The sequence below is a fragment of the Lonchura striata genome, chromosome 4 (assembly GCF_050655825.1).
Source record: "Lonchura striata isolate lonStrDom1 chromosome 4, ASM5065582v1, whole genome shotgun sequence".
NCBI lineage: Eukaryota > Metazoa > Chordata > Aves > Passeriformes > Estrildidae > Lonchura > Lonchura striata.
Genome location: NC_140706.1, coordinates 45,604,599 through 45,630,328, shown reverse-complemented (window position 1 = coordinate 45,630,328; position 25,730 = coordinate 45,604,599). Strand labels below are relative to the sequence as shown.

General features: G+C 38.8%; 1 protein-coding gene across 2 annotated transcripts in view; it reads left to right on the top strand.

Annotated features, from left to right (window-relative positions):
- Positions 1–25,730, top strand: part of LOC146767617 (uncharacterized) — a 311,220-nt gene that overhangs the window by 274,348 nt on the left and 11,142 nt on the right. Inside the window, exons 19-24 of one of the 2 annotated variants that reach the window (XR_014955154.1) lie at positions 2,594–2,713; positions 2,818–6,524; positions 7,599–16,693; positions 18,003–18,072; positions 19,152–19,380; positions 21,236–21,292. The gene's annotated coding sequence lies outside the window, so the exon portion shown is untranslated. The remainder of the gene's footprint in view (positions 1–2,593; positions 2,714–2,817; positions 6,525–7,598; positions 16,694–18,002; positions 18,073–19,151; positions 19,381–21,235; positions 21,293–25,730) is intronic. The other variant, XR_014955155.1, reaches the window with a different exon arrangement.

Here is a 25,730-nt window from a genome sequence, read left to right as displayed (position 1 = left end):
ACCAGATATTAAGGAGAAAATAAATTCTATCCCAGCTGAAACCAGGACATTTGTCCACTTTTTTTTACTGTTCTAAAACTTTTCCTTTGTTTATAATAGAGCCAGTATCAAAAAATATCCTTGCTTTTGCCACTGCTTAAATACTCCCTGAGAAGCACTGATGACTCTGTTTCAGGTCTGTTTGTTCAACTTCTCCACTAGGAACTTCATTTTTAGAGCACATCCGTGCAATTTCTTACTTGTAGCTGCAGTATGAGCTCCTGCTGATGAGCACACCACCAAGGAAGGCTTTGGCCAAATTCAGCAAGGAAATTAATCAAGGACCCACCTAAGCTGAATTCTGAGACCTGGAAATATCATCCAACCACACTTGATTAGTATACTTTGCAAGAGACCTGGTTTGCTTTGCCTTTGTTCTTTGCTGTTCCAGTACAAATCTAATAAATAAGCATCAAAAGATGGGAGATAATATTCCCAGGCCTCCACTGACTTGGACACACAGAATCAGAGATGTGAGCTGTGAGCCTGGACCAGTGTCTCCACCACACCAGCTGTGTCGAGATGCTGAATGAGGTCTCGCTGCCTTCATCTCCTGCTTCAGTTTGTTTGACATCCTCATGAGCTGGTGGGTTGGTTTGTTTGTTTGTTCTTGCTTTTTAGCACTGTGCTTCTTCTAGTGAGGTAAATAACAGGGAGGCCTACAATAAATTTCACGTGTCTCCAGCGTGATTGCTGTGGCCTGTGATCAATTCTCCATCTGAAGGTGTTTATTGGCACTTATTCTTGGGTAAACCAGATGTCACTCTTAAGTGTCATCATAACCTTTCCTCCAAAAACACACCCTCATTTTCCACCCATGCTGTTTCTGGACCATCAGAACACCCAGCTCCACAGAAGTCAGTTCAAAAACTTGCATTATTTCAGTTAAATTTTAAACTGACTTGTGTTTAAATTTGCTGTGTTCCATAATGTTCTCATCACTTCATAAGATCAGGGGATTGTGAGGTAGCCGTTTTCAATGTATTTTCAGGGAGCTTATGCAGTAAAGTCGAGATAATGACGATGGAAATAATACAGTTGTCAAGAATTGCAGATATGCCCGATTCTTCTTATGTTATTAGGAGATTCCTTTTTTTTACCTCTTCTCTTTTTTTCACCCATCTTCCCCCCTGGAATATTCTTATCCAATGAATGCCCAAACATGTAATTTTAGATTGTGGGCTTTTGGTATGTGAGCATGCACTAGTGGTAGGGTTTCTATATAATGACTTGATAAACCTGTCAGGATTTTACTAGTAATGCATAATAAATGTGGTTATTATAGAAGATATCCCTTTTCCAACAGTGGCTATTGGGTCTTTAGCAGGTTAGGAATGTTAATTCTTTTGTAATTCTCTTTCTCTCTTTTCTCCTCACCTTTTCTCTTCCTCTTCATTGATTAAGAACTTTAGTAGATTTTGGTATCATATCTTTCAGTCATTGGGTAAGAAAAGCACTGATGGTAGACATGCAGTTTCTCGTAAATTCTCACTTTATATGTATTTTTGATAAAGTTATTTAAACTACACATATTGTGAATGGTTTAGAATGAAGTTCAATAATTTATTACATGTATTAATCCAGTTTGTTGTTATATTGCAACACCTCCTCCGAAGCATCAGTGCAAACCTATACCTCAGGCTTAGGCCACCACTGCTTTCCAGAGGAAATGTCATACTGTAGAAGACTTTTGGAAGCTGCCTGTGCTTTCTTCCAAATATCTCTGTTGATGTGGTGGGAGCAATTGGCTAGAAAGCCCCAAGCTTTCATGCCAAAGACCTTCAATACTGCAAGAGCATTTCCTGGAAGCCTCTGCTACAGTAATCTTCTGTAGAGGATTATGCATTTTAAACAGCCAATTAGGTTGTGATTAGAAACAAAACCTCAACTGATCCCAATGATGGAAGGGAAGGAATGCAGGCAAACTGACAGCTGTTCATGAATGATTAAAGCACCATAAATGGTCAAGAAGTTACAAGCAAAGGGACGAGAATGGGCCTGTAAAGGGAGAGGAAGAAATGATTGGTTTAAGGTCAGTTTTGTACTGGCAGCAAAACCCTGCCAATCTGGGTTCCAGACCAGAGCATTAAACTCTCCTGCATTCTCTGAAATTACAGAAAATTGCCTGCTGTGTAGGGAGAGAGGAATTATTTACTACTGGGAGCTATGAAAACGTTGTTTGTAACGCATTTCCTAATTTTTACCTGCGTTTTGCCATTCTGTAAAGGAAGGTGCTTGAAACTATGGTAACTTTGAACAAATAGAGCAAGCAAATAGAGCTATGCAAATGTATGTTTTTCAGTAGCTCCCACCACCCAAAAAAAAAATCAAGTCCAGAAACAAGCTCACACATAATAAATAAATGTCTTTAATCAATGACATTTAATTTTCAGAATGTGCCATACTGTTCAACTCTCAATTGAATCTGTGTTCCTGTTGAAGTCCTGGTTGACAGAGATGATCCTCTGATATCTATTCAAGATACTTTCCTTCTTTCTAAGAGTACATGTAAGCTTGATTACTAATGCAGATTATACTTTCTATCTTGCTGCAGTTCAACATTTACAATTCATTATGGGGCACATATATCGTAAATTTCAGGACAAAAGTGTATTGGCTGAGGTCCTTCAGTGCAGACTTTCACATCACAAAGCATGGGCCAACACTGAACACAGTAAGTACTCTCTGTAGTACTTGTCCATTTTTGAGTGTTTTTAAAATAGTGAAGATACAAGTAGAATCATGGATTTGTCTCCTTTTCTTTTTCAATCTCTGCAGTTAGAAGAGGCTCTCGTTGGGCCAAAACCATGTAGACTTCTCAGTGTCATGTTGAGAAAGGGATGCAATCACTTTGGTCTGCTGATTCACTGCATCCGAATCAATACTGTGGATGTGCTGTATGTTTGGGCAAAACTGAAATTTTTTTTGTTGTTTCAGCCAGCTCCTGATCTCCATTAATCTGATGTAAGTCAGGTTACTGAACTAAAGAGTCATTCTTTTTCAGCCACCAAGCGGGATCTGTATCTCATGCATTCTATTGCTATGGATAAGAGAAGACCTAACAGTGTATGCAAAAGAAAAGCAACTAGATAACCTTTGCATGCTTATGAAATAGCCATGAACTGATCATCATTCTGTAGGAATGATAATATTATTTTTAATAAGATTAATTTGTTATTAATGTGATTAAATCTTGCCAAGCACAAAGAATGTTCTGTTCTTCATAAAACAGAAGTAGCAGACACATGAGTTTTGGCATTTGCCATTGCTGTTTGGGTTTTCACTTTTGCCGTGTAGAACTAAAATAATACATATTGAACATTATCTTATGGTGCAATCAGGAAAACACTTATGTTCTCCTACAAAAAACGTGCATGGAAATTTATGTGAAAATATGCATGCCAAAAAAAGGCAAAATACACTTGACAGACTTCTGCACTATGCAGCAGCTACTATTTGAGATATAGATAACTAACAATTTTAATCTTGAATGAAACACAACTGACTTCTGTTTCATTCCTGGCCAATAAATGAGCTCACAATGTAGACAAGTGTGGTGAACCCGAGGGATTTACAGAGCATCATAAATGCATTTTATTGTGCACTCCAATGCTGTCATCTACAGTTAGCTAACAAATAAAATAGGTTTTTAATATAATCCACCATGTCCCTGCCAGTGCTCCTCATCTGTTACGTCATCTCACTTTGGGCCAAGCGTTTGTTTTCCCCAGATGGCCATTGCAGAGCTGCTGACAGCTCTCCTGACTGAGAAGCTGTAGCACAGTGATCTTCCAATTCATTTAGCACTACTGACAAAGGAAAAGCTGTTAATTTCCCAATGCAAAAGCACTCTATCAGGCATTACATAGTGTCTGTGCTCTCAGCAGGTTTGGCGTATGATAAGTCATAGCACATGCTTTCTGACATCTTCCTGCCTTTTGCTGCAGTGTAGGATTTCTTGGAAATCAGGTGGCAGAAAAGATGTAAAAAAGCCAAGTGTGATATCATCAGCAACTGGTAGCAGTCATGGAATCATAAATAATATTTTGTAGACTTGGGTGAAAAAGAAATCCTCTTAAAGATGTGCACTGCAGTTCTTGCCTCAAATTTTGCCCTCCAGAGCAGCCTAGGTAGACTTTTGAAAGTGATACCTAGATGAGCTATTAATATCTAGGGAAATCTTTCTTCACAGAGTGCATAAAAAAAGACTGTTGTTAGTCAATTATTACATTTCATCCTATCTAATTGTATCCATGGAGTATGGATGGATTAGGAAGTGGCTAAGTGCCCTTATTTGTCTCACAGCCTCACTCCCTAGTTAGTCGGATGTGTGGGAAATGAGAAATTCCCACTCCACTTTAGAGGGGCTTGGTAGACTGTGGGACATTATGTAAGATTGCTCTGTCTTGTGCGTGGGATAGCTGGGACAGCAGGAGCTGTGCCTGCCAGGATACACCCTGGGCCTCACCTTCCTGCGGGGGGCAGCTGAAGCAATCTGCTCCTTTTTATGAAAATCAAATGCAGCTGTTGGGCTCCTGGCAGCTTGTTAATGCAGCATTTGCTTAGAGAGACTGGATGCCTAAACTTCAGCATTTTGCTGCCAATATTTATTTTATAAGATTTTTTTTAAAAGCAATATATTGAAGAAAATTGTCTTTAGGGTATGACAACCAACTCTAAAACATTGAAAAATTGCAGGGAGGTTTTCTTCTCTATTTTTTTCCAATACATAAATGTGTTGGTGGTGATTGTAACTAATTTAAAATTATTCTATTCATCAACTGTTACAGGCAGATTTAGCAGGACATAACCGAGGCTGTTCAGGTGCTACACAAAAGGTCAAAAAGTCACTCTGACACCAGTAGAGTGAATGGTCCTCTCCCTGGTAATCTGCCCACCACAGTCATCAGGTAGTTTAAATTGTGTCCATCAGTGCCCGTAGCAGCTCTGAGTAAGCGCAATTATTTCAACTGTGTTATTTCAAGTGGGATGAATCCCAGTGCCTGAGTTCAAATTGGGTTTAAGACATAAAACAAAAATGTAAAAATCAAGTAACCCTTCCACTTCCTGATTCTTCAGCTTCCAAAATACTCCCAGTTTCTCCAGCTCTCCAGCTAATGCTTTTAGGGCTGAAAGTTTGAAAGTTACTTTATTCCAGAAACTGTCATAGTGGAGCTGGCATAACTTCTTCAGGTAAAAGAACTGGTAAACCTGTAGAATAGGCAGCAGCCCCAGGTTTTTCTTCCTAATGCTGCTTTTTCCTTTGCTCTTTCAATAACAGGGGTTTTGAATTGAAGAATTACAGCTTGTCATTTTGGAAGAAAAAGGTTAAGATGATTGTAGAAGGAAACAAAATAAAATGTGATATAGTGAACAGAGGACACTGAATTCTTGGATAACTACAGCAAGACCATTACAGTAGGGTTCAAAAAAAGATTAAGAAAAAAATGATGATGTGATGATTGGTGAAATGTAACCCTTCATATCTCCCTCTATGTCTGTCTGCATCTGCTAAATATGCCACTTTTTCTGCTGTTTGGTTTTCCATCTGTCCTGTTCTCATAATTTGTGTGTTGGGATAGTCTTATGTATTTATCACTGGTATTGATCTTAAAGTGTCAACATATGCTTGTTTTTCTCTTTAAATGTCTCTTACAGCACAGTCAAGAGGAGAATTGTTTAATTGTATGATATGGGAGCTTCAGCACAGTTACCCAAAGAAAGCTCACAGAACAGTTGAAGACAGAGAAATTGTTAAAAAATAAAAGTAGAATTATATATGTACATATGTAAAAGATTCAAAAATCAAGTTCTGAAATGAATGAGTTCCACTGAAGAAAATTTTTTTCTTTTTTAATTCCAAACTTGATTCATGAAAATACAGTAGCAAATGGCTTGCACAAACAGAACTGCTTCGTGCTGAGCATACTGAATTTTTAGACTATTTTTCTCAAAAAGTGTGTTTGTTCCTGATGTGCATAAGCCAGCCAGCAACCAGTACTCACATTAAGCAACGGAGAGCTCTTTATTCTGGTTAAGGAGGTGCTGCAAAAGACCTCAACAGAAGATCTTCAGGAAACTAGGGAAAGACATATGTATGTTTTTCCTTATTCCAATGGCATTCCCAATTTAGAACAGTGGTCCATACTTGGTTATTAATTCCCCTCACACGACATACAATGTAATGTGGAATCTTTGCCAATAAAGTGTGGGCTTGAGATGTTACCTTGAAAAGTTGTTACTGATGTGAGATTGGAGATGTCCCTATTCATACCTTACTTATTAACAGTGGAATTGTTTCTGAAGTGTAACCCTCTGGGAGATAAAGGTTAGATTGTTGGTAATGTAAACCCTTTTATTTTACATGATGGCTTATATAAATGCATTACATGAAACAGCTGAAATATTATGCATAGCATTTGTTTTCCAGGATTGGCAGATATTACCTGAAATGTGCACTGTTACATGAACATCATCTTTTGCTCGTAAGTCTTGAATTTTGAAAAGTCTGTTGTTCCTGGGTGGTCACTCTAGAGATAGCTCCAAGCATACAAAATATAAAAAGTATGCATGAAATATGCCAGTATATTAAATTAACATCCTGCAAAACTCCCTTTTTAAAATCCAGATGCTTATATTGCTTTTGACAGACTCTAGGCGGTAAAGTTTTAACTTTAAAGAAGGGGCTTTCTGTTTCTGTTTTCAAGTTAAAAATAATGAAAGGAAAACACACTGAAATTCCCACATTATTAAATAAAACATTTAAGTGGCATGGAGCCAATCATTGTCACGCCATGAACAAATGCCTTACGGTAATATGTTCCATAACTGTTTGCTAAAAACTACCAATTTTAACACATTTGCACATGATTAGACACAATAAAAAGTTACTTATTGAAGTCAGTGCCACAGGAGTGTTACTTAGGCCCAAGGGGATGGAAACCTGAAGGAGAGGGGCAGTGTGAAATGGGTTCCATGCTGTGAAAACACATCGTCAGGAGAGTCCCTTTGTGATGGAGTTGGCTCCCATGGCCAGGAGTTCACGGGGCTGCCTCTGTGCTGGGGCGCAGGGCTGGACCGTGTGGTGACATGAGAGAAGGGCTGAAGAAGCAGCTACCAAGTGTCATTTTGAAATGCCCCTCCTTACCCAGGGACTGGCCTACCAACAGTACATTTCAAAATAGTTGGGCTATAGTGGCAAGATGTTCTTCTTTCACTTAACAATCAAGGAAAAAGTTTGAAAGGTCTATATTTGTTGCTGCCTGCTCATTAAGATGTGTTAATCTCTCTGAACCAAATCAGCCAGAATGAGACCAGTAAAAGATAGGTATTTCTATTTTTAATGGAAGGAGTTCAGCTTTGTTATTTACATTTTGCTCACTGAAGTAGTAGAACATAATTTTCATAACTTGAAATTAATTTATTCTAAGTGTATTTCTGCATAAATATTAATTTAGATTTCAAATATTTTTGTGGAAGGAAATAAAATTTAGATGAGGCAGTTTCTTTCTATCAGCCTCACAGACCACTTCAATTTTGGTTTTATTTTTCTCTTTTAGGGCCTTTGGATTAAGAAGCTGCAGTTACGCGTCAATTTTTCAGAAAGCGTGGCACTTCACATCCTCCACGTTCTTGTGAGGAGAGTTATCAAAACTGTCCTGAATTAATTAAAAATAGGTGTAATCTCCACAAACATATGGGAGCCAGGGGTGCAGGGGGTGAGGGAGAAGAAAAAGCTAAATCTGCAGGGGGAAATTCTAAGTATGAGTTAATGGTTATATCAACAGAGATAATTTTTGCTTTGTGGCATCTGCACATTGGGATTCTCGATGGAGTTTCTATCTTCTTGGGATTTTACACACCTATCAGCTATTGCAAATCTGAGAAGCAGATGAAAAAAAATCATATGAATCTGAGATGCACCCTTGAGGGTTTTGTACCTACAAAGTAATTTATGTATTTCAACTGGGGATAAACATTTCCTTTCAGAGGAGAACATCCCAAATCTTCCCCTCACTCAGGGACTGAGCCAAATCCAGAAGATACCCAGGGTTATGAAGACTTTCATGGTAACATCCATACGTCCAGAAGGTGATTGGGCTCTCCATCCCAGCTTCCTTATGATCCCACTGGCTGTAGTTTTCGCTTTGTCCCTAGTATACACATTTTTCAAAGTAGTGAAAACACTGCACCCACCAAACTCCTGGGGAGCAGAGGGTGTGATGCCTGTGGACTGTGGCAAGAACAAACACAGAGCAAGTTTAGTGTATGTGGCTTGTACTGTCCAGAAAAATGAGTCACACTGCTGTTTGCATGCTCCCCTCTTCACCAAACATGCTGACTGGATTTGGGACTGCAAGTTTTCCCACTGCTCTTCTGGTGCATAGGATAAGGTGCCCCTGTAAACAAAATCATCTCACTAAGCTCCAGGGTCTAATACTGAGAGTGCTGCTACTGATCCCCCTTAGTGTATGGGGGAATTGCATGTTCAGCAGCCATGCTCTTCTGGCCTGAGCACATACAACAAAAAAACCCACTACCAATAAAAAGTAAACAGAGCATTAAGTTGAAGAAAGATTAAATAAAACAGCTCTTCACAGTGCCTCACAGTTTTCTGTGCTGGGAAAAATACTGCTAGTAAGGCAGGAGATGAGCAGGAAATCTGTGCTTCATATCCAAAAAATAAGGACAAGACAGGTCTTCAGTCTTTACAAAACACTTTGCAGCCCCTGATTTCCACCACTGTTTTATTTCAGTGTAGGAAAGAGAGTTTTTGGGTGGCAGAGAGGTTGAGAAATCAATGTTTGATGTCAAGCATATGAATAGCAGGTGTTTGCTTTCATGTCACAGGAGCCAGCTTTCACACACAGCACTTGGCTCCCGGTGCCTCCCACAGGGCTGTAGCCATCCCTGCACCAGAGCCACACCCTGGGTTTCCAGAGGGCACCTTGTTTATACCCAGCCAAGAGGGTTTATCCTGAGGGTGTGATGCAGAAGTTGCAAGGAATGGATGCTTTCCAAAATTGGGTGTGTGCAAACTTTCTCAGCATTTAACCTTCCCCCTTCTCTTGCTTTTGTTTCAGTTGGCAGCAGTGAAGTGGGGAAGGAAGGAAAATAAACCCAACTCCTCCTGCTTGCTCAAGCACTGGACTTATTTCATAGTGTGCCACTTAAAATGAAAATATACCTCTTTCCCAATGCCTCCCTTACCTATTTCTCTCAAAAAGTCTTACAAAACAGGACAGCCAGTGTGACCGTCATCTTACAGGAAGGGAGAGGAAGAATGGCTGCCCTAAAAGCCCACAAATCTTTCTGTTGTAATGAGCCTCTTCTGCTCCTCAGTCTGAGCATGGCAAAGCATAGCAAGGCATGAATTCAGTGGTGCATTTTCTGAAAGCTGTTATGAGACACATACCTTGTAAATACCTTCTTTACTGTTGTTTCCCAACGGTATATATGGAACATTGAAAACTAGAAAGCTCTCCTACCACAAAATGTAGCTGTACACAATGTTAACAGCTGAGTGGCACCTTGAGGAAGTGAGCATCATGAAAAAGAGTTAACTAACAAAAGCAATCCTGTGTCTTTTGTGGCGATGCCAGAAACTCAAGAGAACTGGGTGTATTATCCACAGACCCATTCATCATTTTGGACAAGTGGACAAGGTATCACTTGAAGGTGAAAGATGGAGTTTTTGGATTTGAGCTGCTTGAAAGGAACAGCTGTGTTTGTGTGAAAGTGTCTTTCAAATGTCTGTCCCATGAGAGGAAGCCCCATTCCAGCTGAGCCAACTCTTTCCCAGGCTCAGCACCTGGCAGTACACTGAACCTCAAGTAGGCTCTTTGCATGTCTTCTGGACTCTCTAAAGGTGTCCTGCTGGAAAGAGCTGCCAGGAATATCTGCAGTCCATGCTTTTAGTTCCCTGACCCAGAAGTACAGGGCCAACTTGGTCTAGCAGTGGAAGAAAACAAAGTGTTGTAGACAGACGGACTGAAGGTCAGATTCAAAACAATATTCCAGAAGCAAAACTAGATATTATTTATGGTCCTCGTAAGATTATTAAATAGTTAACTGTCTTCATACTCAAGCATTTCTCTTTTTTTTTTCCTTTTCTTTTTATAATTTGCCACAGATATATGCAGGCTGTTAGAAATGTGAGCTAGAACACACCATCATTCCAACTGGTGCATGCAGCTGCAGGCACATAGCTATGGGAAGGATGGACAGACATCCCCTCCTGCTGCTGGTTGCTCTCTCAGAGCTCCTTCCTTATGTCCAGTTTCAGGTTTCTGCTGTATCTGCTCTGGTTATCTATTGGTGTGCTACTGCACCCACCTGTGACAGCCAAGCAAAGAGGTATCACAAGGGATTGTAGCACGAAGCTGTGACAGGAATAATGACAACATTGAAATTTTTGGTGTATTAAGAAAACAAAAAAGGAAAATATCTAAGAGATTACTAGAGTGAGGCACCCACTCATTCTGATCCACTCTGATGAACACCATCACCCAGGTGCCTAGCAATACTTCTGGTTATTTTTTCAAATTTGAAACCTCTATGAACAAGGTTGAGCTACAGCCTGACAGAAGGTAAATTCAGTTTAGACAATAAGCAGAAATGTAGATTAAAAAGCTATTAATGGCTTTCTGGTTAGAAAATTTGACATGGACATTGTTTCAAGAACTTCTACTACCAGTTTCCATCAGTATTAACTCTTATGTTAGCATTAAAAGTGTAGGAAATGCTTGTCAGAGGTGGCTCTTAGCCATTCATGAATACTAATGAATTTTGTAGGAAGGAAGCAAAGTATACAATGGGATTATGATGGAGCAACTTTATTGCAATCTATAAACTGCATAGCAAATTAACAAATTAAACAACAGATTTTAAGTAATTTTCCTATCTTAGCACACTTGTCTCATTTTGGTGTTTATATACAGGGGATAAGGAGTCCTCCCAAGACAAATCAGGAAGTTCATCAATGTTCATCACAACATCTGAGAGCCAGGTTATTCTTAGTTTTCCATGGATTTCCAAGGACGCCTTCTTCTGGTGTCCTTGGATCCTCTGCAAGGAGTACATACTCTTAGTGAGCATGTGAAGTTTTGGTATTTTATTTCACAGGCAGGATTTTCCCAGAAGATGTTTAATTTTTTCCTTTTTTTCTCAATTTTATGGAAAGCCCAAATTGTTGTTATATTAATATTACGGAGTTTGAAATAGACAAGAAATAGTGAGCGCTGGTCATTTGCTTGTAGCCATCTTCAAAAAACCTCTACAGACAAAAAATATGAAGACTCAAATTATTTGTGGGGTTTCAACCAACTTGGAATCAAAGATGAATCACGAGCTGAGGAAAATCTTACAGCACTGATTGTTAATTAGTAAGCTGATATGAGAGAGCATTTATCCACGATTTGTGTGACTGTCGTTTAGTTACTGCATGAAAAGTACAGAGAAACATGCAATCTCAAATTAGTAGGAGCAGCTGGAGTCAGAGGAAGGTTTCTTTTTAAGTATCAGTACATACTTGAGATGAATAGAGACATTATCTCTGTGTGTGAGAGGTAGGCCTGCTGACAGGCCTCTGAGGTCTCATCTGCTGCCTTAAATAATTTTTGCATCTTGGAAAGATTATTTGTGTTGTGATGGAAGAGTGGCTGCCTGACACCATTTCCACTATAGCCTGCAAGCAGAGCTGCCTTTAAATATGCAGTCTTGTGCCTTTGGTTCTCAAGTGTCTCTGATTCAGTAGGCTTGGTGTTTCTCTCTGCCTTCAAACCCTTCTGAGCTCAAATTGAAGAAGTCAACCTCGCTGAAGCTTTATTGAAAGCTTGGCAAGTATTTTCAACCTCATTGTAGCTTTATTGAAATCTTCATTATCTCTTTTGCTGTTCTCCTACAAAAATTTCAAATGGTAAATTGTGCCTTTATATACAATATATTAATCTCTCAGTGAATTGCTATTTCTATAATATTCCACAATTATTACTCCTCAGTTCATTTTCTTAATCTTAAGGTAGGGCTCAGTGCTCAATAAAGCCAAATTTATTTGAAACATTTAAAGAAGTTCACCTTGATACTCTCCATCTTTCTCTGACAGCTCATTATAATGAGACCATAGATTATTGTAGTTGTACTTGAAGGCTACATATTTCTTCTTCAGTTTTCCCCAAATGACTGAAGAAACACCAGCTGGTATTAGGTAACTAATCTTGACTCCCATTTTCTTATTTGTGCTGGGGAACTGCTCAGTGTAGAAATAATTCCTGTTTTTATTAGGATTGTTTGTGAAGTTATAAATCTACAAAGCAGCATGCATCAGGAAACAAAGCTGTACTTTGTCTGATCGATGTGCTCTGGCATTTCCTCTTCGACACTGCCTCTTTCTGAGGCTGTACCCTGGGACCTCTGAGGGACATCTCATTCCAGATGTGCCCCCTGACCAGCCTCCACCTCCCTGCTTAGACAAGGCTCAGATGACTATCCCTCCCTTGTTTCCATGGAAAGTGAATAGGTGGAGAGGAAAAGATCCACTCCATGTTCCAGCTGATCCCTTAGTCTAGGTAATTGGAGCAGCACCATCACAAGACGGTTGTCTGCAGCCCAGGAACAACCAATGCTCAAGTGCCTCTTTACTCAAGTCTGTGGGTATTTCCTAGGCTATGATAATCATGTCTTAAGTTTTAGCTTTCTTATTTTTCAGATTTTGTACTGCCTTAGTGTGTAACTCTCAACCTCATATAAGGTGTTAGTAAGTTTTCTTCACAGCTTAGTTAGACAAAACAATCCTTTTCCAGCCTGAGAATCAAGGACATCATTGCAGCTTTGGGCCCAAAAAGTACAAACAACGAATTGAAGAGAGCAAACCGGGGCAATGGGACTTCATAACCTGAAGATGTAATTTGATAATTGACCCCAATATGTAAATGAACCAAAACTTATAAAAGTGTAAAAACTCGTGACTGGTCATCCATCTTGGGTCCAGCTTCCTTGTCAAAAACTATATCAAAATGTCATCTTTTTAAAGGGCAGCTTCTGGTGGCTCTCTCTAAGTAATATTGAGCTCTGAGGAATTATTGTAGGATGTGAGTGCTCAAAACTTGTGACCAATTTATCTTACACTGAATACTCATAAGAAGAGGCACATTAAACAGTGGTGGTTTTGAAATGCTTAGCCCTTTTCAGGCAGTCCTGTCCTGCTGTAACCAGACATAACTGGCAGAGCTACCAGTCATGCTCCACTTTTTTGGAGGACAAATATACTTAACCTTAGTGGTTACTTCAGAAGAAGTTTAAGAAGCTTATTTTTCTTCTGTGTTTTCTGCAATAATATCTGCCTCCCCCCTGCTCTGTGTACACAGAGTCTGTGATTACTTTGAAAGACATTGTTAAAAGGAAGGAACTCAAGCAGGAAAATTCTTAAAATATATGAGCTTGTTTTCCAAATGCAGCAAAACCCCACAAATCAGCTCTGAGGATAAGAATACCTCTGCTATCAGAGGTGAGGATTTTTCCTGCTTCTTCCTTAGCTAACAATGTCTGGTGTTTGGTAGATCACAAGCCAAGACCAAGAACTTTTTTACTGTGAAAACCTCCCACCTTCACATCCTGGTTTATTTTCTTTAAAATAGGATGAACTGAATGAAAAAGTGAAAAATGTACTCTCCTATCAAGTTTGTCTTAACAAACAGTTTTGAAAAATCATTTATCTGGAAAACCTTCTGATGTAAACCAATTAGTTTGACTCTTTCTGACTTTCTTTGGTCGTGATTCTCCATTTTTCAAATGATAAATATTTATACCACATTCATAGCCTTTTTGAAAGAAAAAAAAAAAGCACCCTAGAAAACTTCTTTTTTTTCCCTGCAACTAGAACATTCAAATTTCTCAATCACCTGTTCTGATCTGATATTGATTTCCTTTAGTATTTCTTCTTCCTCCTTAGGGAAATAAATCTGTTTCTGGTATCTATCAGCCATTTTTCCCTTTGATAAAAAGAATTCATATAATTCTTAAGTAATGCTAAATCTTCTGTCAACAAATTAGTCTTGTCATCAGCCATAAGGGGCCTCATGATCTTCTTGGTGACCTCTTGCTTCTATAAAAACTTGAGAAAAAAAATCCATGCATAATAACTCCTGTCTATTCCTGTAATGTTTCTACTTTCATTTAAAAGTTTTTATGTTATTTTGAACCAAATTGGATATATTTTTCCTCACAAAAAAAAATGGAAACTTTAAAAAATATCCTGTTTGTGGGTATGATGGCAGGGGCTTAAGACAGCAAATGAATATACGTGTAAGGTTAATTCAATATGTGCAGGTTAATTCAGTAAAATCAATAATTTAGTGGCTAAAGAACTCCTTGGAGATAAATGGGTTGTATGAGATATGGGATCAAGTCTTCTTTGTCCCATTCCAGATAAGTGCCCAAATCACTAGATTATATGATCAGTCTATCTTTTCTAGTCAAAGAATTATTTATCCACTGTTCTTCACCAGCAGAGAGAAATTTGGGTTAATACCTTCCCAAAAGTCATGCCCGAGCTCTTAAATTATTAGCTCTTTCTTCTACATGCTTTGATCAAAAATTTAATAAAGAACTCTCTTTACATGATTAAAAAAATGTTTCAACATTTTCAAATGCAAAATATTTACATTGAAAAATGCACCTTTTTTCCAGTCTTCCCCATCCCATGACATCACTGTTTTGCTGTGTTAGTAGTTTAATAGGCTCAGGATTTTAGTTTTATTTTTTAAGATCTTGCAAGTTGCTTTACTTGGCTGGAAGCATAAAAATGAAGTACAAGCTCTGTGAATAAAGCCATTGTCCATCACAATGCTATGATGTACTAAAGGGTGTTTTCCCTTCTTAGCTTTAATTGTGTGCTTGTTTTTTTCTCTAATTTCATAGAAACTCAACTGGTACTCTACACACTGTTCACACTTGGGCATATTTAAAACATGATTTTTTGCAGATGCTATCTTCCTACCTATTTAATTTTTTTAACATTATTTGTCATTTTTCACCAACACATTTTCCATGAAAAAGTACTGTTTGTTTCCATTTAACATTTAACTGGAACTGTCATACCTAATGCCTTAGTAATCTCTAGATGTATTGTGTCAGTCTGAAGTTGCTTAAACTCAGCCCTTATGTTGTTGTCAGGCTTTCCAGATTTTCAGTGGTGTAGGTTTGCAGATTTACCTCTTCATCTCCAATATGTGTCCAGCTGATTCTTAAAAACTCTGTCAAAAAATTGCTATCATTTCACAAATTTTAAAGAAAAACATAGCTCTATACCATGTGCTCAGAGCTATTGCTTGATTTATTTCTTCCACTTAATATGCCCCAGATTATATCCAGTACTCGAATACTCCCATTTCTACTTAGTTTTCTGTCTCCTTTCAAAACCATATTAGTTTATTGTTGCCTCCTGTGCAGTTCCATCTACCATCTTATTTCTTTTAACTCAGGTTTTGAACCCTAGTAATTGTAACCAGCTGGTAAGGTCTCCTGGGGTTCGGCCTCTGTAAATTTTACTTCCATTTAGCACCTGGACACATTCTCCACCTTGCCTGTTCTTTGAGCAGCACGGATTTGAAGGGGGTAGGACAGAAAGTAACTACTGCACTGTCTCTTGAACTGGAAGTTTCCATGATCAAAATTAGGTGCAAAGTAATTGTATTTTGTGATCTGTATACAGTGTCAGACATAGGCAGGAACAAAATTTTCTTGCTTTCTGAAATAACCACATTGGAAGGTTTAATTTCTCTAAGTCTTGCCCCAAACAAACAATTGGATTCTGCTGGTGCTAGAGTGGATTATCTCTTTAATTGTGTGTTATCTGGTGGGATTTCCTCTGGTAAAAATAAAAGTAGTTTCTATGCTGTGGCACTTCTGAAAATTGATAATTTACTATAATTTAAAAATTTCTGCTGTTCCTGCATCTTTTGTTTAGTTGAGAACCACTCTAGGGCACAGCAGTATTGTTGGCATCATATTGACTATGCAGTTGTATGCCTCTCTCTATGTTAGATCTCTTGTGGTATTTTTAGCATTAACAAGGTTCAAACACATTTTTCCCTATAAGTAAACAAATGACAGAAATTAGTAGTTAAAGAGCTGTGAATTTTATTTTTAAAAGTATTGCCCATGTTGATTTAAAGCATATGCAATCATATATCCATCATGTAATTGGCTAGTATGGAAGTGCAATTTCAGTGGCTTGCTGCCTAAAAAAAGAAACCATGGAATTCAGAATCTGTGAACTTAGAATATAATGCTTATTATATATTTCAAAGTGTACAGTTGTTATAGTTAATAAATGTAAAACATTAATACTATCTGATTTACTTTGTCCATATGGTAAAATTTTAATATTAGAGTCTTGTCTTCTCCTCCTGTGATAAATGGCTGTGATATCATAAGCATGAATCATGAGCTGGTCATGCCAGGGAATTTGGACCAGGAATTTAAATTATCTGAAGAAAATTTTCCCTTTTTTTTTTTTTTTTATCAGGTACATGAAAACTGCTATAGACTGGCCTCTACATAGCAGAAAAGACCAAAAACCAGAGCTTGGCCATGGATGAAGAAAACTGCCTAAGCCTAAAACAGGAGTGCAGCCTGGAGAGCCAGGAGTACTCAGGTAGGCTCTTGCCTTCCACTTCCCTTCAAGGTTCTGGAGCACACAGGCAAATCAAAACTGGCAGTGTTGCCAGTGGAAGGAGAGGCATTTCCAGACCCACAGTAGGTTTGATATGGGAGAAGCTTTTCTCCGTGCAGCAGCTCTCACCAAGCAGCTGAGGATTGCTCACAGAGCAGTCACTGCTAGAGGCACAAGAGGGATTTGGGCTTGTTTCCAAGGGGTTGGGTGGCCTGTACTGAACAGGCAGCACGTGCTGAGGTGTACTCACCTGGATACCATGCTAGAGGAGTACATTCTGCAGGGTACGTGTGATTCAGGTGATGCATCAGGAAGGTCATCTAGGCATATATGTAGTGCAATCTGAGCAAAACCCTCTAAGGTGAGCACTCACCCAACACAGAATAGCATCTATGTTTCATTGTTTTAGTCTAGGGGACATTCTGTAAGGCTAATATATAAAGAATCTCACTGGAGGTCCAATAACAGTGTTTATAGCTCTCAAGTAAATGGACTGAAAACACTGACTGCCATCTCCAGCTCTATCAAGCCACTCGGGCTCTTCAGTCAAATCATTACAGACAAGGAGTGCAGTGATCACAAGCACTTTTCTGATTCCTGTTGGAGAGGGGCATTTTTTCTTTCTTTTCAAGCTGATTAGTCTTAGACCTGTAGCTTAGGTATGGACCTGAGGAATTTACGTTAACAATTTCTGTCTCATCTGCAACAAAGGTGAGCTTTGTGAACTTCCTTTCAGAAAAATCATATTTTGAAACAGTATGAATGTTTGCACAGAGCAAAAGGAAAGGGTGCAAACATTGTAAAAGGCGTTAATACCTCCTGTGCTGTTGCTTTTTGGAAGGCTGTGCTTGGATTTTGCAGTATTTGCCCTGTTCTTATTATGCTTTAATATTTCAGTGTGGGGAAAATAAAGTAGGAAGAATGCTGCACTCCAGTCCTCTTTCCTCAACATACACATACACACATACATACACAAAATAAATGAAACCCTACTTCTTATTAAAGGAAAAAATATTCTTGGCAACTTACATTGGGAGATTACTGGGGGAAAATAGCTCTATTTAAGAAAAGTAAGTAAAGTAGGTGAGGGCAGTGACTTTAAATTGGACATTAAACTAATCCAGGGCTATACTTTAATAAAGGCTAGTGCTGGGAATTCTTATGGATTTTCTAGCTCATTGCTGGGATGACAGAGAAATACAATAAATGTTCTATTACTTACACAAGCCGCTGGTTTTCAGAAAATTAGTCACCAGTGACCTTTTACCCTTTGTCTTGCTCTCTTTCTCAGTAAAAGTACCTGATCGGAATCAAATGCAGCCCTGCTGTATGATGGCATCCCTGCAGGCTGCACAGGCCCTGTGAGTATGACTCTTAACATAGCATAAGATCAGCTTATTTTTCTCACTGTGTAACTGCAATATTGGGGGGCAGCAGGGGAGAGGGAAGGGACAGAGGAAGAAAATAATCTTTTCCTCATCAGTTGATATTTTTCTCTACTTTTTAAGTGTAGAAGAAAAGGAGGCATAATTCTACATTTCTTAGTAATGAATGAAGCCCAAACTATAGAACAGAACCAATCAAACTGCTCAGAACTAACATTTGAGAACCACAATATGACTTGGTGATATCCCCAGCCTCACAAATCATAAGCCTTTAGTTTTGCTTGGTATTTTTTTATTTTCCATGAGCATCAAAACATGATGTTTATATTCTCTACAATGAGGCACAGACTTTTGCAGAGGGGGAGGGGACTATATTACTTGGTGTATACTAGCCCTTTGGTAGAATTATATTGATTAGTTTTCCAGTTAGCAGTGAGACCTCCTTCTGACCCTATTTTCAGGGTCAGTAGATCATAATGCAGAAGCACTAAGAGACTGGCATCCCTCCCCACATTGCTTTTTGAAGAGTGTATGGATGACAAAATCACCATTTTATAGTTATAAAAAAATATATATAATGTGTGTGTTTATATATTTATAAAATTTCTACGAGTACAAAAAGAGTGGAGTAGGACTCTGATCTGCAAATTAAGGTATAACTTATATATGATTCACAATAACAATTTTTTGTGAAAATGAAAATACATCCAGCTTCTACTGTACAATTTTAAAAATTATTTTTGTCATAAGCTCTTGGAATCGTTTTAAATAGAAGAGGAATACCTTATGATTTAGCACAATAAGGACAGATGTCAAAGAGGAATACACACCTATATTTGAAATGCAAGCGTTGTTCTGGGATCTGTAATCTGAGAGCTTTCAGATACGAACTCGCAAGACAAAGAGCAGGCAGTTACAAGCAGTCTGAGGACATCCCATGAGCAATCTGTTGACTTCCATCTTATATTGTATGTCAACCATACATAACGCTAATCAAACAAGAAATCATTTGTCAAAACTTGCTGCACTTTCATATCCAAAATTTTCCATGGCAGGTGTATAACAGACAAAGAAAAAGGACAACATGAAACACCTAAAGAATGCTTTTAGTTGCTATTTTTAATTGCTATTGGAAGCTTTGAAATCCTTGGTCCTGTAAAAGGATAAAGACTGGAGTCAAGGACTCAAATATCCTCACCCTAACACCAGGACCTTGCAGAATGCTTTTGAACTCCGGTGCTCTCCAAGCGCTCTGTAACTGTAGGAGACCATGCTGCTGCCCCGGTAAGAGCCAGTCTGCTCTTAGGATATTAAGGAAAATAAGCTTGACTTCTAACAGCTGCTGCCTCTGGTTTTCTCTGCTTCCTTAACTGAACTACAGGCTGCAAGAATCTAATTAATATATTCCATGTTAGCCATGAAATCACTATCTGGAGAAATAAAGGACTGGAAATAACTGGGGGAAAAGAAAGTGAGGTAAGGTGTTAGTCGCCCGAGTCCTTGAACAGCAGGGAATACCTTTGCCCCTTAGAGACATATGGTCAACACTTCACCTGCAGCTTTACTGCTGAAATTTGTTGATTTTGGTTATCCATGTTCTGGTCCCAGGCTATCTGATGAAATCAGCTTCCCAGTTATTGTCCTTTGCCTTTATGCCAGGTCAAGAGGTCTTGCAGAGAGCATGCCAACATAGCAGCAGGCCTGCTGCTTCATACTGTCCTGGTTTTTGAAAGTCTGGAAATAGTATGTAGGAAAAAAAATTAAGCTAATAGATATTGTTCCTACATGGGCTTTTTAGTTGCATTCAGATTTTAGTGTGGTCCAGCAGAGATGGCAAAGAGAGTATCCCCCTCTCTTAGAGTAGTATAATATGCACCCTCTCTTTGCTTCCTGCTCTTTACTTCCTTATCTTCTATTTTGACATGCCTAAGGTCTGATTCTCCTGTGTGATATGGAGCTCTTGGATTTGAAATTGAGACACAATGCCTTATTTATTTCTCATATCAATATGGCACAGGATTTCAGCATCCTGGTTTATGAACATAAGATGTCCATAAATCCACCCTTAAGTGACAAAGATTATCTTATCCACTTGTTTCCCTGCTGAAACAAAGACAATTTATTCTTCCTACTAGTATCTTAACACACCTGGTTTCTTCTGGAAGATTTTCTAGGATTCTTAAAATTTCCTAGCAATGGCTAAACAATTGCCATTGTGTCCGTCTTGCACCTGCATGCCAATCAGATCAAATAACTTGCAGTGAGGGTCATATTCCTAACAGAAGTGAGCTGACTCAAAGGACTTGGGTGCTGGAGTGAGCAGCTGGTCCTTTTCCAAATATTCTGGAGCCCAGGTATCACTGAGTAGGCTGTCATTACATCCAGCACGTGCCACATCAGTGTTGAAAACAGACTAACAGCTGCTCGGCGACTAAGAGTGGCCATATTCCATGCACTCTGCTTCCGTCCTTCACCAGCTGCTCTTGGAGAGACCCTTCCATTTCATGATGGTCAAGAGCCCTTAGTGTGTCACAGGGCGTGTCCATACGGCCACAGCCACATGAACAAGTGGTGTGATTGTCTGATGTGCTCCTCTGCTGCATTTTTGTCTGCAAGGATTATGCAAATAAGCCCTTTTAGTACTTAATGGGATCTTATAAAATAGACAGACAATGAATTTTTACTAGGAAAGGTTGTGGTAGGACACAAAGGGGAAAGAATTTTAACTTAAAATATAAGAGATTTAAATTAGATGTTAGGAAGAAATTCTTCCCGGTGAGGGTAGTGAGACACTGGAACATGTTGCAGAGAGAAGCTGTGAATACCCCATCCCTGGAAGTGGTCAAGGCCAGGCTGGATGGGGCTTTGAACAACTTGACCTGCTGGTAGGTGTCCCTGGCTATGGCAGGGGGGTTGGAACAAGCTGATCTTTAAAGTCCCTTTCAACCCAAGCCATTCTATGGTTCTATGAAGTATTTATGAAAATGTTAATGAACTTACCCTTTTTGTTTCCATGTCTGTTTTAGCAATAAGAAATTATTCTGAGCCTGTCCTTAGCATGTTGGCCAAATTTGTTTACAATATTTTCATTTAGCATCTCATTCTCTGAGAGGATTTTTTATTTCTTTTTCTGCCACAGGCTTGTGAACTAACTGGTTATTCAAGTGCTGTGGAGAAGTGATCTCTCTGGAGGAAGGTGAGTGGCCCTGACACTTTCTGTTCCAGAGCTATGTTGGCTACGCTGTCCCCACAGCTGGCACAGATAGGTAGAGGCTTCTGCATCTGAGCATGTGAAATTAGAAATTCAAGTGAAACTCACCTAATTTCCTTGTCTTTTTAGACAAGACAGTCCATCAGATTAAAAGGCCACCAAATAAGCAAAGAAAGTGGTGTTTCTTACCCTTTTCCAGGCAAATTACCTCACTTCATTTCATTGTCCTTTTGCTACAAGCCTTCCTGGAGCTTTGGTTAATTTTGCTAATAACTTATCTTAAAACTTAACATTACTGCATTTTTCCAGTTTCAGCAAAAAGTATTCTTCATTAAGGGCCATATTTATAAAGCTGTAAAGAAGGAATGTTTTTAACAGTGAATTATGAAAAAGGGAAAAATATTATTTTTTTCCTTTAAGGGAAAATGCATTTTTTTTTCTTTTGTTAATCATCACCCTGAAAAAATTGACTGAGAGGATAATATCCAATCTCCCTTTCTTTCTTTGTCATACTTCTTTTCCACACATCCACAGGGCACTTACAATAAATTTGATAAATTGAAATAAGACTAGGAAGAATGTGCCCATAAGTAACAAGAGGTGGGTGTGGGCAATTTAAAGTGACCCCTTAGCATTATTTTTAAACAGCACATCATCTATATAATGCACTATTCCTCACTGTCTCTTACCTAGACAACTGCATATCAGGACCCTGACAGCATGTTGTCATGTGTGTAAAACAAACAGCCTCAATAATATATTAATCCTAGTACCTCTGCTGTTCACAGAGGATAATCCAGAGCAGAAGTCTGAGACTGGAAGTTTTGTTAGCATTCCAGAACACACATAATTACAGGATATGATTATATGCAGGTGCTTTTATTAAGAGCTCTGGGAATCAGGGGTCCAGATCCAAATCTGAGTCCGACATGGCTTTCGAGCTGAATGTATTTTATATTCTATCATCATATAACTTACATATTAATTATTATAATTATATTGTTCTATTGTATACATTGACATGAGTTTCTTGTGATCTTTCTTAGGTCCCTGACCACAGTTTCTCATGAGTACTCTTATGATTAAATAATTATATTTAATTACTAAACAATCATCACATCTAACAATTATATAATTTATCCTGTACTAGGTACACAGGTGCAGTTCTAGCAAGTACAAGTTCTTCATGTCCTTAGGGTGTTTATTTTTCCAGGGCCTACTAAACTTATTTTTCCTTTTAACCCTAAATCCCCATGATTTTAAAACCCTTTTATGATCAGTTTCAGTTGTCTGTTTGGAGTTGTCTTCCTACTCCAGCATTTGTCCCAAAAACTTGTGCTCTCTGGGCAAAAGTTGACCTTTTTTGTGAATCTTCATTCTGTGGACATTTACTTACCCACCAGCATTTTATTTTTTTAATTAAGTTATTGGAATTTAATTATTGCTACCTGAAAGGATGAGTATAGTTGCTCCTGTGTAAGGACAAGCTTCTTGACAAACTTCTTGTCATAAATTCACAATAACAACAACTCTCTTCACCTTTCTCTCTTCTCTAACTCTGTAGATAGTAGAGTGGCAGTTATGGTTATTTAGGACCTAAGCTTGAAACCCTTAATCACGTGGATATTCATTGCTCCCATGGTCTACTTATTTCATTGATTGCGCTACTTTATTTTTTGTAGGATCAAGTGAGCAATTATAAAACAAGTAAAAACCACAGAAAAAATGACAAGAATCAATTTAGAGTACAGAGAAGCGCTTACATCCCATGCCTCATGGCACTTACCCCAAGTAAGAGATACTCAATCATAATCATTAAAAAGGGCTAGTCCTTCTGCAGCTTGAAATGGGTTCTTTTTGACTTCAGAAGCATTTCCTGCCATGCCTCACACAGACCTGTTTTCTCACTATTTTGCTGGTGAGTGTTGAGGGGATGGATCCTGTAGATAGTGGCAGAGGTGGGGGCTGCGCAGCCACCCAGGAGATTTGGGTTGGGCTCACCGAGCATGTGATTGGGCTCCTGCTGCTTGGCTCCTCCCAGCCTCTGCTATTTTAATTTTTTTGTCCGGGAGTCACACCCTCTGGTCCAGGCACTTGTGTGCTCCTCTGCATCTGCAAGGTGATTTTCTGTTTTGGTTCCACTTGACCCCTTTGGAGAGGGTGGAAACCCCAGACACCTCTGTAGGATAGAGCCAGTAGCAGCTGCAGTGGGGGAGCCAACATTCTATTAAACTCCATCTGAGCCTAGGCTTTCCCTCCGTCAGAGCCAAGGGAGAAAGAGCACAGGGAACCTCACACCACCCTAAACCCTTTCCCAGTACTACTCTTGAGCAGGTGGGGAAGGCAGAGACCTCTCCTGGGCATTCAGACAGCTCCAGACAGGGATGCAATGGCTCCAGCCCCTGTTCACAGGAAGAAGGGGCCTGGCTGGTGGCCCAGCTTGCAGGGCTGCCAGCTCGATGTCCAGCTTTGTGCAAGATGAATTAAACAAGGTAGCACATTGGTGTGTAAACCAAGCAGAATTAGGAGTGGGTCCCAGCCAGAAAAGTATGGTTTTGAACCTAAATCACAAACCAAACTTTCCCAAAGGGAATGTTTAGATTCAGGGCCATCTCTTAAAATAAATAATGAATAAATAAGGTCCTGTATAGATTTCTAACTATGTCACTTTATTAACACTATAGATTTTTCAAACACAGAGGGGCTGTAAGAATTGCATATACATTTCATTAGTAGGGAATTTATGACTACAAGATTGCACTTAAGGTTTGCACTGACGCTTTATGCAACCTTTTGACCCAGTCCCTTTGCTATATTCTGCCCAGTATTATTTTTCATAAGTCAGGAAACGTTTTCCATATGTTTTGTAGCATTATCCAAAGGGAGTTTGCAGCTGTACTGTTCCTACTTTATCATGTTCGTACTGACTGAAGTGCAGACCCCTCCTAGTGACAGTACCCATCTGAAAGATCATAACAAGGCATTTTTGGCACATTATTGTTCTACTTTTGTGTCAAGCCTCCCCCATGGAACAAAATTGTTTCACAGTTTTTATTAAAATTTACTATAAATGAACAGCTGAAAAAATAAACAGAAAAGTCTGTGTGTATCTTATTTACTGTCATCACAAAAAGAATATCTCTGCTGGAACATTATAACATAACCTAACAGCCAAAACTAACTCACAGAAATAAGCAGAGACATTAGAAAGGTTGAAGGTCAGGAGAGTTCATTATTTTCAGTAAGCTTAAAAGGCAACAAAGGGGTTGGGGGAGAAGAAACAAAAGGCAGTAGGAAAGTTATAAAGGTACATGGGAGCAGCAGAGGTGCAAGAGGGGAAAACTGAACCAGGAACCTACGTGGCACGAGACAAAAAAAAAGGGATGAATGTACCAATATTTTAGCTATCACATCTTTCTACAACAAAGAAATGTCTCTGTGTTTAGCTTTCTTTTGGAAAAATAAATACATTGACCTGAAAAGCCCTAAATAAAACTCCATCTGTGAGTTATTTGAACCAATTGTGGCACTCCACTGCTAGTTTGCAATATCTGAGGTCTGATCTCACAAGTTATTCTCTAGGCATGTGAGCTTTCTCCTGCAGGATGACTTCCAGAAACTTCATTTGGACTTAAAATGTAATTACTTGAGGAAATTTTTTACTGATGTACAATGGTCCAAATCAAGATGTGGTGTAAGAAGCTGCACTTTGGCTGATGGCTTCTGTGCTCCCTGTGCTCGTACATGCTTTCACAAGATCTGAATTTGATCTCGATATGCTTCAGTGGAAAGGAGTTTCTAATCGTAACTGGAAGCAGATATATCCAAAGAAACAGTTTTAGTAAATCCCACTGAACTCTATCATGGCAGAGAGACAGTATAAATGCTCCCCATGAGTCCACTAATGAAATGCCTGGCAAAGCCAAAAAGGGCAAAGAAAAAAATAGAAATCACAGCTGCAATATCAGCTTGAATAATAGAGCTAGGAACTGGAGAGTAATAAAAGATGAGCAAGAGGTCAGAAATAACACAATATGAAGGCAAAAGGAAGGAGACAAATGCTTTCCAAAAAGTGAGGCAAAGAAGAATATGAAGTGTTCTGGGTCATATGAAAGGCTCACATAAAATTATTTAAAAGAGAAAAACTAAAAAGTACTGTGAAGGCAAAACCTAATTAATTTATTTATTGAACTGTAATGTGTAACACTTCACAGCTTCATGCTGGGATTATTTCCAGTAGAATCAGTACTATGGGGCAGCTCCTCAATGCCAAATCCCTAAAATGAGCCTGAACAGATACTTAACTTCTTTGTGATACCAAGTACTATTTTGAAGAATACACTATTTCTTTTTTTTTTTAATTTTTTTTTAATTTTTTTTTTTTAATGTTATCCTGTTTGGGAATTTTGGTTCACAAGTTCTG